Below are 12797 nucleotides of genomic sequence, written 5' to 3' on the forward strand. Positions count from 1 at the left end.
ATCTTAGCTGTAGAGGGCAGTGTCACTGGCCCTCATATGTGGGATCCGAACCGGGGCCCTCTGGTGTCTCAAGCCAGCTCTTAACCAATGCATCACTCGGCCGGCCCTCTTTTTAGTTCTATTGCTTCATGTATTTCCAGGCTGTGGTATTAAGTGCATTAATATTTAGTTTTGTCATGCCTTATGATGGATCAAACTCTATATCATTTTTAAATAATCCTTTTTATTCCTGGTAATATTGTTTGCTGTGAAATCTATGCCGGATTTTTATGTAGCTACTCCAGCTTTCTTTTGACTAGTGTTAGCTCAATGCATTCTTTCCTATTCTTTTATTCTTAACCTACTTGTGTCTTTTTTAAGTTATGATTCTACCGTTTCCCTGAAAATAGGATCTAGCCAGAAAATAATCCGCAGCGTGATTTTAGGTGCCAAAATATGGCACCTGGGCATACTGAATATTTTAAACTGAAGTAGTTTGTGGAAAAGGCACCCTTCTCCCTGAAACAGGTCATAAAACCCTCATGTGAGGGGTGTGTGCCCTCCATATCCTGGAGGAATCATGCTATGGCTTATTCTCTGGCTAGGTCTTATTTTCGGGGAAACATAGTAGTAGGCAGCCTATTGTTGGGTCTTAACTTTTTTTTAAGGATTTTACTGGGGAATTGGGGAATGGGAACAACCAAATTGTTGTCCTTCAATCTTAGTTGTGGAGGGCGCAGCTAGCTCAGCTGCAAGTCCAGTCGCCATCTGGCTGCCCTTTGGCAGCTCTCTGCTGCTCAGCTCAGGGTGCTGTGTTCAACCTTAGTTGTGTGTGTGGGGCTCAGCCCAGCATCCCATGCGGGAGTCGAACCGGCAACCTTGATAGGAGCACATGCTCTCACCAGCTGAGCCCTCCCCTGTTGACAGCTCAGGGGCATTTCAGCTCAGGCGCAGCTCACTGGCCCATGTGGGAATCAAACTGGCGACCCTGTTGCTCAGAGCTCGTGCTCTTAACCAACTGAGCCACTTGCCCGGCCCGCATCTTACCTTTTTAATTCTACTTCAACAGTTGCTTCTTTTAATTGGCATATTCAGACTATTTACATTTAATGTGATGATAGTGTTACATATAAATCTTGCATTTTCTTGTTTTTTATTTTAATATTTATATTTACTTTTGTTCCCCTTTTCCCTTTTTTGGGCCATTTGGATCAATTCAGTATTTTTTATGATGCTATTCTATTTCCTTGTTGACTTATTCACTATTACTCTTTGTTACTGTATTGATTGCTTTAGGGCATCTACTGTACATCTTTCATTATGATAGTCAACCATCATGTGATAAATCATTTCACATACAAGAATTTATATTAAGTACTTTTATTGTTTTTCTCTGATCTTTGTTTTGTTATGCATTTTGTTTTACAATGTTATAAACCCACACTACATGGTTAATTACTTTTGTTAAATAATCAGTTATTCTTTAAAGAGATTTAAGTAATTAGGAAAATATCTTCTATATTTACTTGTATAGTTACTTCTATTTCTTTTATTTCTTTGCATGACCCATACTTCCATCTGTTAAAGCTCCCTTCAGCATTTCTGTAATGCATGTCTGCTTCTGTCCTTAAGCTTTTGAATATCTGGAAAAGTCTTTATTTTACCTCTATATTTGAAAAATTTTTTTGCTGGGTATAGAAGTCTAAGTTGGCATTTATTTGTCTTTTAGTACATTAAAGATGTTGTTCCACTGACTTCTTAGTTGCATTTTTTTTTCTGATGGGGAATCTACTGGCATCCTTGTTCTTTGTAGATAACGGTGTGTTTTCTTTATCTAGAGCTGCTTTAAAATTTTCTCTTTATAATTAGTTTTGAGCAATTTGAATTATGGTGTGCCTTGGTGTCATTTTTTTCGTGGTCCTTTCATTTTGGTGGTTATTGAACTCCTTGACTTTCTCCTCCTTTCAGGTGCTTCTTTCCTCACATGCAGAGTGGTCAGTACTCTGCTGAGTACTTAAGAGGGACCCTCTTCATGTTTCTGACGTCTTGCCTCTGTCCTGCGCACTCTAGTTACCTGGGTCTCTCTGGGCTTCAGCTGAGAGGTGCACGGGCTTGGCCTGGTTCTGCCTCTCTGTCCTGGAAACCCTCTGGACCATAAGCTTGGGCATTTGCAGGGCTCCCCCTTTCTGTCATCATTGTTCTCCGGTGACTCCTGTCCAGTATCAGGAAAACAGTTTTTGGGTATTTAAGGAAGAAGGCAAATCCAATCTTTGCTATCTTACCTCGGCTGGAAGAGGAAGCCTATGATTTCTAAAATGAATACAGATACATCTGTCCTTTAGTTGCATTCCTTTTATTAATTTTTTATTGAAAAACAATTGACGTACTGTATTAGTTTCAGGTATACAACATAATGAATTACATATATAGTTAATTCATCACACATAGTTATAATTTTTTTTCTTCTGATGGGAACATTTATGTTTTATTCTCTTAGCAGCTTTCGAATACAGTAAAATGTTGGATTGCGAGTAATTTGGTTTGCGAGTGTTCCACAAGACGAACAAACATCTCTAATCCATTTTAACATGGTAAACGAGTGATGTCTTGCAATACGAGTAGTTTGTTTCCGGAACGAATTATGCTCACAAACCAAGGTATTGCTGTATACAATAAAGCATTATTAACTGTAGTCACTATACTGTACATTACATTCCAAGACTTCTTTTTTAAGGATTCCACATATAAGTGAGATTATACAGTATATGTCTTTCTGTGCCTGACTATGTCACTTAGCCTTCAAAGTCCATCCATGTTATAGCAAATCACAGGATTTTCCTCTTTTTTTTTTTACTCTTTTTTTATGGCTTAATGATAGTCTATTACACACACACACCCCACATTTCTTTATCCATGTATCCATCAGCGGATACTTAGGTTGTTTTCATGTCTTTGTCTATTATAAATAATGCTTTACTGAACTGGGAATATTGGGGAGCATATATCTTTTCAAGTTAGTGTCTTCATTTCCTTTAGATAAATACCAAGAAGTGGAATTGCTGGGTCATATGGTAGTCCTACTTTTAATTTTTTGAGGAACCTCCATACTGTTTTCCATAGTGGCTGCACCAGTTTATCTTCCTACCAACAGTGCAAAAGGGTTCCCTTTCCTCCACATCCTCACCAACATTTGTTACTTCTTTTCTTTTTGACAATAGCCATTCTAACAGGTAAGAGATGATATCTCATTGTGGTTTTTATTTGCATTTCCCTGATGATCAGTGATGTTGAGCACCTTTTCATGTACCTGTTGGCCATTGGAAAAATGTCTATTCAGATTGTCTGCTCATTTTTTAATTTGATTGTTTTTGGGGTTTTTTTGCTACTGTATGAGTTTTTTATATATTTTAAATTTTAACCCCTGTCAGGTATGATTTGCACATGTTTTCTTTTATTCCATAGGTTGCCTTTTCATTTTGTTGATGGTTTCCTTTTCTGTGCAGAAACTTTGTAGTTTGATATAATCCCTCTTGTTTACTTTTGCTTTTGTTGCCTTTGATTTTGTTAAATTCAGAACATCATAGCCAAGATCAATGTCAAGCGGCCTCCCACTTGTTTTCTATTAGGAGTTTTGTTTTCAGGTTTTGCATTCAAATCTTTAATACATTTTGAACTGATTTTTGTGTATGGTGTAAGGTAGTGGTTCAGTTTCATTCTTTTGCATGTGGCTGTCCGGTTTTCTCAACACTGTTTATTAAAGAAACTGTTTTTCCCCCATTGTGAATACTTGGCTCCTTTATAATAAACTAATTGACCGTATAGACATAGGTGTATTTCTGGGCTTTCTGTTATGTTCCATTGGACTGTCTGTCTGTTTTTATGCTAATACTATACTGTTTTCATTAACTATAGATTTGTAATATTATTTGAAATGTACTATAATTTGTAATATAATTATGATTCCTCTAGTTTTGTTCTTTCTGAGGATTGCTTTGGTTATTTGGGGTCTTTTGTGGTTCCATACAAATTTTAGAATTGTTTGTTCTATTTCTGTGAAAAATGCCGTTGACATTCTATATCTTTGTTTGGAGATTTAGGCCATGTATGTTTAGAGTAATTAATTGATAGTTATGTACTTATTGCCATTTTGTTAATTGTTTTCTGGCTGTTTTATAATTCCTTTTTCTTTCTCTTGCTCTTTTTGTGATTCAATGATTTTAATGGTGGTATGCTTAGATTTTTTTTTCTCTTTATCTTTAGTGTATCTACTATAGGTTTTTGCTTTTTGGTTACCATGAGGCTTACATACAACAACTTGAATTTGTAGCAGCCTCTTTTAACTTTATAACAACTTAAGTTCGAATGCATTCTAGAGCTCTACATTTTTATTCCCCCCATGTTTTATGCTTTTGATGTCACATTTTATGTCTTTTTATCTTGTGTATCTATTAACAAATAATTGTAGTTATAGTTTTTAATACTTGTCTTTTAACCTTTATATTAGCTTTATAGGTGATTAACCCATCACCTATACAGCATTAGGTTATTTTGAATGTTACTATAGTTACCTTTACCAGTGAGATTTATACTTTATTTTTTATTGTTACTAATTTGTGCTTTTTCGTTTCAGCTTAAAGAAGTTCCTCTGATGTATTTGTAGGGCCCAGCTTTTGTTTGTCTGGAAAACACTTTATCTCCTTCAATTCTGAAGGGTAACTTTGCCAGGTAGTCTTCTTGGCAGGACATTTTTCTTTAAGCACTTTGAATATATCATGCCACTCCCTTCTGGCCTGCAAAGTTTTTGCTGGAAAATCTGCTTATGGTCTTATGGGGGTTCCTGTGTATGTAACAAGTTGTTTTTCTCCTGCTGCTTTTGAGATTTTTCTCCTTATTTTTAATTTTTGACACTTTAATTATAATGTGCCTTGGTGTCGGTCCTTTCGGGTCTATCTTATTTGGATCTCTGTGAGCTTCTTGAACCTTGATGTCTTTTTATCTCCCAGGTCAGGGACACTTTCAACCATTATTTCTTCAAATAAGTGTTCTGCCTCTTCCCTTCTTCTTCTGGGTTCCATGTAATGCAAATATTGGTTTGCTTGATGCTGTCCCATGAGTCTCTTAATCTTTCTTCACTCTTTTTCCTTTTTCCTTGTTGTTGCTCCCACTGGATGAGTCCAGTGCCCTGTCTTCGAGTTCCCTGACCCTTTTTTCTCTGTAGCCTGTTGTTGAACCCCTCTATTGTATTTTTTAGTGCAGTTAGTGTATTCTTCAATTCCATGGCTTCTATTTGGTGCTTTTTTACTTTTTCTATCTCTTTGTTGAAATTGTCACTTTGTTCATGCTTTCTTCTGTCCTCAGTGAGCATTTGTATGATCATTATTTTGAACTCTTTATCAGATAAATCACTTGTCTTTATTTCATTATGATCTTTTTCTGAGATTTTATCCTGTTTTTGGGGTTTTTGTTTGTTTGTTTTTTGAATATATTCTCTGTTTCTTCATTTTTATTGACTCTTCTATATTGGGTTTTATGCGTTAGATAAAACAGATACCTCTCCCAGTCTTAGAGATGAACCTATCCTTCATCTCTGCTCTAGCTCTAAGTTGTCTCCCAAACCTTTGTTTTTGACCAAGAAGCCTGTTTTATTCTTAGTTGCTCCCAGTAGTTGAAGGTGTGCCAGGATCTGTTTTGGCCAAAAGGGGAGGGTCTTAGTTCATGGATTCGGAAGCCCAACCTTCAGGCAGCAGCTTTTAAAGTGTGTAAATATGCCTATTTCAGGGTAAGACTGGGAGATGGGTGTTAGTGCCTGCTCCCTCTGTCCTGAGCTCTGGGGTAGATAGGCAGGTAGGAACTGTTTCTTTGTTTGCTGTTGTCCTGTTGAGCCCATTAGCACAAGGCCAGCTGGGCAACAGAGCCAGCTGTCAAGAGATTGTCCTCTAGTCAGCAGCCACAAACGCTGGGGTCCGGACATGTGCACCAGGTCCTTTCTAAGAGACAACAGCAACCTGGAACAGGGCAGGTGGAATGTGAAGATGGTGCCTGCTGGCCTCCCTGTCTCTGGAGAGGATTATGGTCAGCCCCTTGATGTGTGTTAAATTAGAAGCTGTTCAGGCCACAGCCAGGAAGATCAGTTAGTAGGTCTCTTTCACAGAGATGTTGGACCTTTCAGTCTGTTGATTCTCCACTGTGTCATGGCGTGTCGTTGCTTAAGAACTCTTTATTACAGTCCTGTGGGACTTTAGAACACAAGACCTGCTGGCCACTCAAGTCAGGTGATCAAGCGGAATCTCCTGGGAAGCGATTGCAAAAATTGGGGTGCCAGACGTGTGCACAAGCCCATTTCTGAAAGACACTGGTGACCTGGAGTGAGGCAGAGTGAGAGCATAAAGCAGGCACCCTCTGGCCTCTACAGTTTTTGGAGACTATATTTCAGTAGATCCCTGGATTTTGGTGAATTGGATGCTTGCCCCTTAGGCTGAAGCTTTAAGATAAGCAAGTCAGCCTCTTTCTTGGAAGGACTGGGTGCTTTTCAGTCTTCCGCCTCTGCACTGGGCCCTGAGGAGAGCCAGGGGAGTCTGTGCGAGCCCTTTAAGAACTGTTTCTTGGGCCACTCTACACTTGTGGGTCTTGTGTACAGGAACTCTGCTGACTTTCAAAACTAGACATTGTGAGTTTTCATTTCTCAGGGGCAGGGCGTAAAAGTTGGGGTGCATGATATAAGGTTTAAGCCTTTTGCTCCATGGGGACAAGGCTGGAGTTGTGAGTTCTCTCCCGATTGTGTGTCACCCCACTGTGAGTGGGGTTTATGTGAGACGTGTGTCAGCTTCTGCTACCTGTTTTGATGTGAGTTTTTTCTCATTCGTTCGGTGTGTAGGGGTTGCTCAGCTAGTTTTTAGTTTTTTTCAGAGGAAATCATTCTGTATTTAGCTGTAGATTTGGTGTGTCCATGTAAGGAGGTGAGTTTAGGATTCTTCCATGTTGACGTCCTGAACTGGAACTCAGCTGCATTACTTTTGTCCGATCATTGATAGCTTAATCAGAAAAGTACACCCACACTGATTGTTTTTATATTTCCATTCGCTGAAATCTCACCAGACTGCTTCCAGGATCTGTTACCCACAGTGATAAAATCAGACTTACAATACATTGAGGACAGAGCATTTAAATTGTTTGAATGCATGTTCCCTGGGTTTAAACCATTGAAATCAACTTTTATACTGTGTTTCTTTAAAAATTTATAACAAATTCGCTAACTATTTTTGTGAACTGAAATTTTCAGGAAATACTCACCAAAGACTCGTAGTGCTTGAGGGTGTGATACCTCTGGAAACATTCCCCCTTAATGTATAGTCGCAAATCTGCATCACCTGGCCACAATGTGTTAAGAATACCAATCTTAGAAGGATTTTGGCATGGGTATTTCCTTTGAAACAGATTCACCAGCTCTTACAGTTTTTCTTCCTCAGAGGTGAGCCCAGGTGTCATGATTATGGTAGAGCTAAACAGTGTCCTTTGTGTGTGAAACTGGCTTTTATTAAATAAGCTTTTTCCTGAATATAGGATTGCACTACGAAGTTAGAGTGTGTGTTTATAGTCACATGTCTCACCTTTCCCATTTATTTTTTATTTTATTGTAGCAATGAGTGCACATATTTTTGGACCCCTGTGACCACTGGTCAGGGCAGCCTTTTCTGACAGCCCTGTTGTGTGATCCAGCTGCATGTCCAGCTGCCAGCAGCCCGTTCTGTTCTTCTCCTTGTTGTCCCCCTTCTGCTGTCTCTTTCCTGGCATGTCACCATTAGAAAATCACCTGCTTCCTCCACCATGCTTCCGCCGTGGAGAAAACCCTACCCCCAGAGCCCATGTCCCCAAGGGGAAGTTTTCTGTTAAGAGCTACTATCACCTCAGTTAATAAGAAAGTAATGGTTAATTTAAAATTTAACTCCCAGAGCATACAAACAGAAAAGTAATACTGTTTTTTAAAGGAAAATGTATCAACACTAAAGTATGATTAGAAATACAAAGTAATAATGGGAGGCAGTTTTGAGAAATTTTAAAATTGAATTACTCTTTTAGTAATTAATTTCTTAGAAGTAGTTGTATGTTGTCTCATGTCACTTGATTTTGATTCAAACAATATGGAAGTATTAGCTCCAGTCAATGATTATTGTTAATGGTTTGATGCCTATCATTTCAGATTTTAAAATGCATCTATCCATATATTAATATAGAGATACATATTTTTTTTCCCTAAAAATGTGATCATATTATTCACATTCTCTTCTGTGACTTGCTGGTTTTGACTTAATGGTATATTTTAGATCTCTCTCTGTCTTGTCTGATTTAGAATCCTAGTAGAAAAACTTCTGGTATTTTACTATAAAGCATTCTGCTGACCTTCACTTTGAGATATACATCAATAATTCCATGAAAGAAATATCTTCACATATTGATAATGTTGAATGTTTGAATACTTGGATTATTTAGATAGACTTTTGTATTATTGAGAGATTCTAGCTTTCTTATGAACTGCTCTGGTAACGGTGTATTGTTCTTTCTTATGGTACTTCTGGATTCTAGATGCTTACATGGGAATGAATATCTTTTATGTCCATTTTTATAGATGAGATTAGTTTGAAGCTTTCTTCTATATCTTGTGAGATTTTGGTAGCTGTTAAATATTAGCATTTTAAGAAGTATTTGGAAGTCTTTTATTTTTTTATGTTGTCCGGAGTACTTGAAATAATACTGGAACTAAAACTTCCTTGAAATTTTGTATTAATTTTACCTGTACGTCTTGATATATTTTGCCATTTTAGAATCCCACTTTAATAATTAACATTTCTTAGGAAATATATTTACCCAGATTTTCAAATGTATTAACATAAACTTGTATGTCGTATTTTCTTATAATTCTGTTAATTTCCTCTCATATGTGGGTGTTTTCCTTTAATTTGCATTTTTGTTTTCTTTCTCCTGATTTGCTTTTTCACAGGCCCAGCTCTTAGATTTTTTTTTTTTACTGTTTTCCTCTTTTCTAATTTATGACTTCCTGGTTTTATGATCATTGTTTCTACCTTTTGTTTGTCCCATTACGTTCATTACTCTTTTTTAACTTAACAATTTAAATATTTAATTAGTTCATCTTCATTCTTAGTGTTGGAATATGACTGTATCTTTAAACTAATTTAAACTGTTTCCCATTCATAATATAGCACTTTTATTATTTTCTATATTTGCGTTAAAATTAAATAATTTTAACCTAAGAATTGCTTATAGTGTTTTTTTTAAAATTTCCAAGCTATTTTTGGTGTTAATAATTTCTAGTTTTATTATCGCATGTTCAGACAATGTTTTCTGTAGTGCGTCTTTTAGGAAGTGATTGCTGTTTCATTTTGTACAATAGTTGCATTGGCCAGTTTTTGTAAGTATATTCCATGGCCTATGAAAAGAAAGTGTCCTTTTTGTTTGTACGGTTTATACAGAGTTTTATATATTATGTTCTTTTTTTAGTTTTTGTACATTTGATCTATAACAGTAGAGAGGTATGTCAAAGTATTCACTGCTATTGTATTTCTGTCAAGTGTTTGTTTTTCTCTCCGATTTTCTTGTATGTATTTCAGTTCTGTGTTTTCTGGTGCTTGGAGAGGTCATATCTTCATTATGGCCTGTACCACTTTGTCAGTATGACATTCCACTATTTTCCCATTAAATGCTTTACCTTGAATTCTGTCCTACCTGATTATGATACTGTGAACCGCTTCTTCACTTGAGCATCATTTGCCTGATGTGTCACCCAACCTTTTATTTTCTACCTTTGAGATGCTTTGTTATAAGGGTGTGCCTTGTAAACATTATATTGTAGATATTATACAATGGATTCTTCTAAGAGGTAATTTTATCCTATTTTTCACATTCTCTATTTCAGGAAGAAAGCCACATAGTAACTATGTTTCATAGTCCCAGTGTCTTCTAGACTTGTTTCTTACCATATCTCTTCTAAAAGTAATTGTTCTTGACTCTTGGCAGTGTATATTGTGCCAGATTTTGTTTCTATGGTACTATGTACAGGTTTAGTATTTCTTTATATTTTTATGTACATGTAATATAAAGATACTTTTAAAAAAAGTTTTGTGGTTTATTACATGCTTTTTTTGGATGTGACATTGGCAGAATCAGCCTATTATCTTTATGGAGTTTCTCAAAAACAATCTTGGCCTACTGGTGTGGTATAATTGCCTATATTAGGCAATTATTAGATGTTGAAAATAATTTCTTAATTCTGCTGATCCTTAATTTTTTCCAAATTTTGAAAATATAAATAACATTTTGAGAACTAGTATTAACTTCTGAGGTTATGTAAAGGAAATTCATATTTGATATTGGCTCTATTATTTTTGTCCTTGCATGGAAAATTTATTAAATTTTTTTAAAAGCATGAAGCTGTGCTTTAGGAAGCTATTTTGGTACTAGTCTCAAGGGAGAGATTGCTATTTCTTTCCCACCCTAATAAAACTAGGTCACGGGCTTTTGGCACGTCTCCATGATGTGAGATTTATTTGATGTTTGAGTGTGCTGTCTAGAAATAGTGATGCAATGTCAGCAAGGCCACTTTTCATTTTATGAACATAATTTCCAGTGCCCTGGAATTAATTTACTCCTTGACCTGTTAATAATTACATTTTGGTCACGAGCATTTCAGAGGCAGAGGAAGTGTCTGGAAATGGTCATAGTCACTCTGTTAGATGATAAGTTATGGGGTTTCTGTTCAGCTTGGATGCTTGGCCTTTTAAAGTTGTTGATACCTTGTGAAAACCAAGGAGCTATTGGGTTGTTGGAAAAGTCATGATGTATTTTGTTTATGTTTTTCAAAGGTCATTTATTTACATCAAGAACAAGGATCAGTCAATGATATATTGCCCGTTTTGTTCGATAACCTTTTGCCATCTTTCAGTGAGCTTCCTAATCCTCATTCATAGAAGGACCTGTCTTTATTTGCGAAAAACTGAACAAGGTGCTGATTTACAGCCTCATCTGAATTGAATGTTATACCATGCAAGGAGTTTTCAAGAGAGCAAAACAAGTGGGAGTCTGACGGTGCAAGTTCAGGCGAGAATGGTGGGTGTGGCAACACATCCCATCCAAGCTCCAATAATTTTTGACAGGTGATCAAACTTGTGTGTGGTCTTGCGTTGTCACGATGGAACACAACTGCTTTACAAATAACAAGTTCTGGATGTTTCTGCATGATGAATTCATTCAAACTGCCCAATTGCCAACAGTACACATTTGAATTGATTGTTTGGTTTTTTGGTAGAAGCTCGAAAAACACAACACCTTTAAAATCCCACCACACTGAGAGCATAACCTTCCTCTGATGAATGTCTGCTTTTGATGTCGTTTGAGGCAATCATCACGTTGGGACCAAGACTGTTTGGTGGGCCACATTGTTGTAAACAATCCACTTCTCATAAACAATTATTAGTTGCTTCAAAAAAGGATCGTTTTCCTCATGTTTAATGAGCATACTGATGTGCCGTCAAATGAACTTCTTTGAGTTCATGCGGAACCCAGATATCGAGCTTGCTTGTGTATCCCAGCTTATTCAGGTGGTAGTGAACACTTGAATGATGGATGTTCAGTGTTTCTGCAATCTCTCACGTTGTGTAACGTGGATTTGACTTGATCAATGCCTTTATATTGTCGTCATCAACCTCGGTGGGCCTCCCTGACCGAGGAGCGTCATTGAGATCAAAATCACCAGCATGGAATTTCGTGAACCATCGTTGGCACTGACATTCTTGTAGAGCATTGTCACCGTAAACTTTATGCAACTTTTCACAAGCTTGATGCGCGTTCTTCCCTTTATGGAAGTAAAACAGTAGATAGAAAAGGCAAAAATGCACAGTTTGGTCTTCCATCTTCAACTTGTTGTAAAATCTCCAAAACTCAACCAAATCGCTCAATTTTTTTTTAGAATGAAGCTAGAACTGTCAGCTGTCAAATGGTATAGCAATAAGATAGATGCGAACGACTCTAGTACTTTCAAAAATGAACTAGTGCCATCTGTTGCAAACATGCGTCATGACTTTTCCAATAACCCAATATTTATTAAGCAAACATTTATGTAATGCCTGATAGAATTCTCTGGCCCAGTTGGTTGAGAATACTCATCTCATATACATATTTTTAAATTCTGTTTTACTGTGGCCAACTTTAAACATGATCAGGGAAGTTTCCTGTTCCATTCACCAGCCAGAAGCAAGTAATTGAAAAAGAGAGAGTAACCATAGGACTCCTCTAAAATTAATTATCTGTAAGTTCTAAAATATACAATATTTAAAATGTGCTACTTTGAAATCAGTCGTGTATCTTTTCAGTGTTGAAGAAAGAGATTGAGAAAATATGAAATATTATCAAACCACTGACGTTGCCGAGTGTGGGCCCTGGAGCAGGCTGAGTCTTCGCTCTGTAGCCCCGGGAAAGTGACTTGCTTTTCTATGCTGCTGTCTTTCAATCCATTAAGGGGGATGTCATCATGAGAATTTTATAATGGCATTGTGAGGACGAAAGGAGCAAATGGCTGTGTGCTTTTTAGGTTCTGGTACCTAACAAGCACCTAATACTGCAGTGGTATAGTTCCTTGTCATGTCATCAGTGTCATATTTGTGTTTACAAATGTTCTTTATTCTCTTTTGCTACCCCCTGCCCCTTCCTCGCCAAATAAATTGTCACTCTATTTTATGTGGTTAGAGGTACCTGCTTCTGTTTAATTCCTCCGAGAAGGCAAGTCTTGGGAATAGCATCAATTTGACCTG

General features: G+C 37.0%; 1 protein-coding gene across 7 annotated transcripts in view; it reads left to right on the plus strand.

Annotated features, from left to right (window-relative positions):
* AUH (AU RNA binding methylglutaconyl-CoA hydratase) overlaps positions 1–12797 on the plus strand; it is a 184175-nt gene that overhangs the window by 112132 nt on the left and 59246 nt on the right. The window lies entirely within an intron of this gene.

The sequence above is a fragment of the Hipposideros armiger genome, unplaced genomic scaffold (genome assembly GCF_001890085.2).
Source record: "Hipposideros armiger isolate ML-2016 unplaced genomic scaffold, ASM189008v1 scaffold_532, whole genome shotgun sequence".
Classification (NCBI taxonomy): Eukaryota; Metazoa; Chordata; class Mammalia; order Chiroptera; family Hipposideridae; genus Hipposideros; species Hipposideros armiger.